Source organism: Panthera uncia, unplaced genomic scaffold (assembly GCF_023721935.1).
Source record: "Panthera uncia isolate 11264 unplaced genomic scaffold, Puncia_PCG_1.0 HiC_scaffold_165, whole genome shotgun sequence".
NCBI classification, from domain to species: Eukaryota; Metazoa; Chordata; class Mammalia; order Carnivora; family Felidae; genus Panthera; species Panthera uncia.
The window spans coordinates 69,403-75,170 of NW_026058305.1; the positions used below are offsets into that span (position 1 = coordinate 69,403).

The 5,768-nt window shown below is 41.3% G+C and overlaps 1 pseudogene; it reads left to right on the forward strand.

The window, feature by feature from the left end:
* The first annotated feature begins 1,485 nt into the window (after positions 1-1,485).
* LOC125917275 (40S ribosomal protein S3-like) lies at positions 1,486-2,196 on the forward strand (annotated as a pseudogene).
* Positions 2,197-5,768: the final 3,572 nt, after the last annotated feature.

Genomic DNA, 5,768 nt, shown 5'->3' on the forward strand with positions numbered 1-5,768 from the left:
GTCAGGTCAGGCTGACACCACCAAAAGGAAGCATCTGTTGTGGGAGACATACCTGACAGATGATTTATTTCTGCCCTAAGTTCCCCAACGGCCCAGCCTTATCTCTGCTTTGCAAGGCCTCCCAGGCCCCAAGGCAGAAGAACTCTGCTTCACTCAAGGCAGCAGAGAACCATCTAGGGGACTGCCTGAATTTCCTAGAAAATTTTTCTGGGAACATCCCAAAGCAACCTATTAGCCATCAAAGCACCAACAAATTACCTGAACTTTTCAACTACCCGAAAAGCAGTAGCAAATCACCTTCAAAGGCACTCATTTCAGAGGTACAATTTGATGAGTTTTGGCAAATACGTATACTTGTCTAACCAGACCTAAACCTTCCAAAATGCATGATTTCTATGGGCTTTGATACAATTAGTTGAAAACATGACATTGCAGTTTTTCCCAATCAGTGAGCAAGAACACTGACCCACATCAGGGAAGACCAGCATTCCCTGGCTGGATTTTAACAGAAACTATAGTTGGTAGACAGACTGGAAAGTGAGCACATGATTTATTGATGCCTGTTCCCCATTTGGATTCACATAGCTTTCTGAAGTGCCTTTTTAGTTATCAAAACCATGAAGCCAAGTATCAGGAACCAGGCTTCCGAATTGCTGCCTCACAAAGTGTTCATCAAGATTTTCGAAAATAATGAAGAACAATTAATCACACTGGCACTCACTAAGAATATCATAATTAATATTTGGGTGAGAGCAAAACGATTGTGTTAATAAATATATTATTTTAAATGTTTATCTTGTCTTTGTAAAATGTGTATTTTGTGTGTGTCTTGTTACAAATGAATGAAATAGTACCATAAGATACAGCAGACCCAGAGACAAGGACCTGGGTACAGGTTGGTTGTTCATCTAGGAGGTGGTTTCAGGAAGTGGGAGGGAGGCCATGGGGTAGGGAGACAGAGAAGGATGCAGTAGTAATGGGTTGGCTCACTCCCACAGAGGCTGTGTGAGGCTTCATGAGGAATGCATTCCAAGCATCCCATAGAGAGATGGGGAAGTTGGGAAATTGTCCTTTGGGACACTTTCCTTCTTTGGTTGAGAGTTGCTCTTGGGATGTTAACTTTTTGCCACTTTCAGGCTCCCTGAAAGCTTGGGTGGTGCTGGAAAAGCCTTTAGTCTGACAACCATTGGTGGTGGAAGCTGTCATCTGTGTGGGAAGGAACCACTCTAACTGTTGCCAAACTCAGCCACGGGCTGAGGAGATATGGGGTGGCCATCTACAGTGTTCACTAAAAGCTCTGTCTGCGCTTGTAAATATCTGACTGAAAACATGCATCTAAAACTGAATGGAGATCACTAACCCGGAGACTGTTCAGAAGGCCATGATCAACCAGTGACTGGGAACCACTGGTCTTTGAATCCAAACTCCACCCTTGTTATTAACAGTAAACGCATGCCTTTGCTTTAGGTGGCACACGGCAGCAAGATGGCGGGACAAATTTCCAAGAAGAGGAAGTTTGCAGCCGATGGCATCTTCAAAGTTGAACTGAATGGGTTTCTCACTCGGGAGCTGACTGAAGATAGCCATTCTATAGTTGAGGTCTGAGTTACACCAACCAGGACAGAAATCATTATCTTGGTCACCAGGATGCAGAATGTTCTTGGGCCAGTGGATCCAGGAATTGAGTGTTGTGGTTCAGAAGAGGTTTGGTTTCTCTGAGGTCAGTGCAGAGCTTTATGCTGAAAAGGTGGCCACAAGAGGTCTGTGTGCTATCACCCAGGCAGAGTCTCCACCTACAAACTCCTAGGAGGCCTTGAGGTGCAGAGAGCGTGCTGTGGCGTCCACTCATCACGGAGAGTGGGGCCAAAGGCTGTGAGGTCGAGGGGTGTGGGAAACTCCAAGGACAGAGGACTAAATCCATGAATTTTGTGGATAGCCCGATGATTCGCAGGGGGAGCCCTGTTAACTAGTACTTTAACACCGCATGTGCTGCTGAGTCAGGGTATGCTGGGCGTCAAAGTGAAGACTGTGTTTCCCTGGGACCCAAGTGGTAAGACTGGCCCTAAGAAGCCCCTGCCTGATCACGTGAGCATTGTGGAACCCAAAGATGAGACACTACCTACCGTTCCCCTCTTGGAACAGAAGGGTGGGAAACCAGAGTCACCTGCCATGACACGGCCAGTGCCCATAGTGTAACAGGGTCTTGTTGGCAGCCGGATCTGGAGTCTGGATATAGCTTTGTAAATACTTTTAATAAAATCTTTAAAAAAGAAAAAAAAAAAACAGTGAAAGCACACCTGTCCTTCCTGGCCACAATCCACCCCGTTCCCCTGGCACCTAGCCCAGATTATTTTATGGGTGAACTCAGTTAAATCGTTAAGGAGCAGACAATAATCATGCTGCTTAAACTGTCCCGGAGCACGAAAAAGACCTACTATGTTCCTAGACAGAAAAGCTCGCTATTGAAATTATGGTCATTCCCTTTGTATTACTCGTCAGATTCAATGTCATTCTAATCAAATGAAGAGAAAGTTGTTTTGTCAAAATTGTTATGCCTTTCTTTTAAACCCTCTTGAAAGGCACCCCTTAATGCCTTTGATTTCTGTTTTTTTTTTAATTTTTTAAAAGTTTAATTACTTTTGAGAGAGAGAGACAGAGCATGAACAGAGGAAGGGCAGAGAGAGAGGAAGATATAGAATCTGAAGCAGGCTCCAGGCTCTGAGCTGTCAGCACAGAGCCCGACGTGGGGCTTGAACTCATGAACTGAGAAATCATGATCTGAACCAAAGTTGGATGCTTCACTGACTGAGCCACCCAGGAGCCCCTGAATTCTATTTTTAATCCATTTAATTCAGGTATAATTTCCATACCCACAAAAAAATACTTTAAGCATCCACTTAAAGCATACAATTTGATGAGGTTGGCAGATGTATGCACCTCTGAAAGTGGCCCCACAGTTGAGACAGAATATTTCCATCACCTCCAAAGGTTTCCTAGCGCCCCTTTCTCTCCACCCTTCCCTCTCTCGGCCACAATCCCAGCAACCACTGATCCATTTTCTGTTATCAGGGATCAACTTGCTTTTTCTAGATTTTACGTAAGTGGAATTATGCAGTATGTGTCTGGCATCTTTTATGCGGCACAATTATTTTGACATTTGTCCATGTGGTTTGTTCATGTTCATGACCAGGTAGTTTTCCATTGCACAGATATACCACATTTTGTTCCCCTGTTATATCATGTATGTTGCTTCCAGGTTTTGGCTGTTGCAAATAAACAGTGAATATCTGTGTACAAGTCTTTGTGGGCATGGATCAGTTTTCTATTGCTCCTGAAACAAATTACCACAAATTTAGGGCTCAGAACATTAGCCATTTGCTATCTCACCATTCTGTATGTCAGAGGTCTGGGTACAGACTTGCTCATTGGGACCCTCTGCTTAGGGTTTCCAAGGCTGAAGTCAAGGTGTTGGACATCGTTGGGTCTCATCTGGAAGCTCTGTGGGGAAGAGTCCAAGTTCATCTGTTTCCTTGCAGCTGTAGGGCTGAGGTCTCTTTTCTTTGCCAGCTCCCAGCACAGGCCAGCCTTTGGGCTTAGAGAATGCCCCCTGGCTCTTCCTCATGGCCACCTGTGTCTCAAAACATCAAAGGCACATCAAATTTTTCATATGCTCAGAATCTCTCTGACTTCTCTCCTGCTGCATCTCTACTGACTCCAGCTGGAGAAAATTCTCTGCTTTTAAGAGTTCATGTGATCATATTTTCCCGTATGATACAGGATGATCTCCCTTAATTACATTTGCAAAACCCCTCTTGCCATATTCATAGATTCCAGGGATTAGGGTCTGAACATCTTAATAGGTCATTTTGTCTACCACAGGTTATATGTTTCAGTTTATATTGAGTTAAATACCATAGTGAAATGCCTAGGTTGCAAGGTAGGTGTGTATTTAACTTTACAAAAAAATAATATGCCAGTTTATATTCCCACCAGCAGCATGTGAAAGTTCTACTTGTTCCATATCCTTGTCAACACTTGGTATTGTCAGTCTTTTCTTATTTTAGCCATTCTAAATACGTAGTTTCTTTTGCATTTCCCTGATGACCAATGATGTTAAGCACCATTTCATTTGATCCTTGGTCATTTGTATATTTTCTTTTATCAGTTGTCTATTCAAATATTTTGTCCATCTTTTTGATTGGGTTATTTATCTTTTTATATCTGATTGTAAAGATTCGTTCTGTGTTCTGTGATTAAATGCTTTGTGAGTTATATGTATCGAGTCGCATTCTAGTCTGTGACTCAACCTTTTTATTATATTAGAGTGACTTCCTAAGAGCTAAAATTTTTAATTATGATAAAGTGCAGATTATCATTTTTTCTTTATCATTCATGCTTTCTGTATTTTAAGAAATCTTTGCCCGCCCTAAAATTACAAAGATTTTCTCCTGTGTTTTCATCTAGAATTTTTATCACTTATAATTTTACATTTATGTCTGTGACCCATATCAAATTAATTTTATGTATGATGTGAGTTAAGGGCCAATGTTCTTATTTTCCAATGGATGCCCAATAGTTACATTTGTTGAAAACTTACTTTTTCTTTACTAAATTGCCTTGCCATCTTTGTCAAAAGCAATTGAAAATATATGTGTGTGGGACACCTGGGTGGCTCAATCAGTTAAGTGTGCGACTTTTGATTTCGGCTCAGGTCATGATCTCATGGTTGGTTAGTCTGACCGAGTTGGTCCCTGTGCTGACAGCATGGAGTCTGCTTGGGATTCTCTCTCCCTCTTGCTCATTTCCCCTCCCCCACCTCACAGATGTGTGCACTCTCACTCTCTCTCAAAATAAATAAGTAGACTTAAAAAAATATGTGTGGATCTATTTCTGGACTCTGTATTCTGTTTCATTGTTTGTCCTTTTGCCAATACCTCCTTGTGTGATTAATGCAGATTATAGTATGACTTGAAATCAGGTTGTGCAAATCCTCCAATTTTGTTTACCTTAAAGAATTGCTTTAGCTATTACAGGTCATTTATATTTCTATATGTGTTTTACAATTAGTTTGTTAATTTCTATAAAAAATCTTGCTGGAATTCTTACAGGGATTGCTTTTAATCTATAGATAAGTTTGGGGGGAATTGACATTTCAGCTGTATTCAAACTTCCAATTCAGAAATGGTGTGTTTTTCCATGTAATCAATGTTCTTTACTCTTTTTTTTTTCTTTTTTTTTCTTTTTTAATATATGAAATTTACTGTCAAATTGGTTTCCATACAACACCCAGTGCTCATCCCAAAAGGTGCCCTCCTCAATACCCATCACCCACCCTGCCCTCCCTCCCACCGTGCCCTCCCTCCCACCCCCCATCAACCCTCAGTTTGTTCTCAGTTTTTAACAGTCTCTTATGCTTTGGCTCTCTCCCACTCTAACCTCTTTTTTTTTTTTTTTTTTTCTTCTTTCCTTCCCCTCCCCCATGGGTTTCTGTTATGTTTCTCAGGATCCACATAAGAGTGAAACCATATGGTATCTGTCTTTCTCTGTATGGCTTATTTCACTTAGCATCACACTCTCCAGTTCCATCCATGTTGCTACGAAAGGCCATATTTCATTTTTTCTCATTGCCACGTAGTATTCCATTGTGTATATAAACCACAATTTCTTTATCCAATGTTCTTTACTCTTAATTGTAGAAGACTTTTATGTCTTTTGTTGTATTTACTGCTAAGTATGTTTATTGATGCCATTTTATTTCACTTATCACA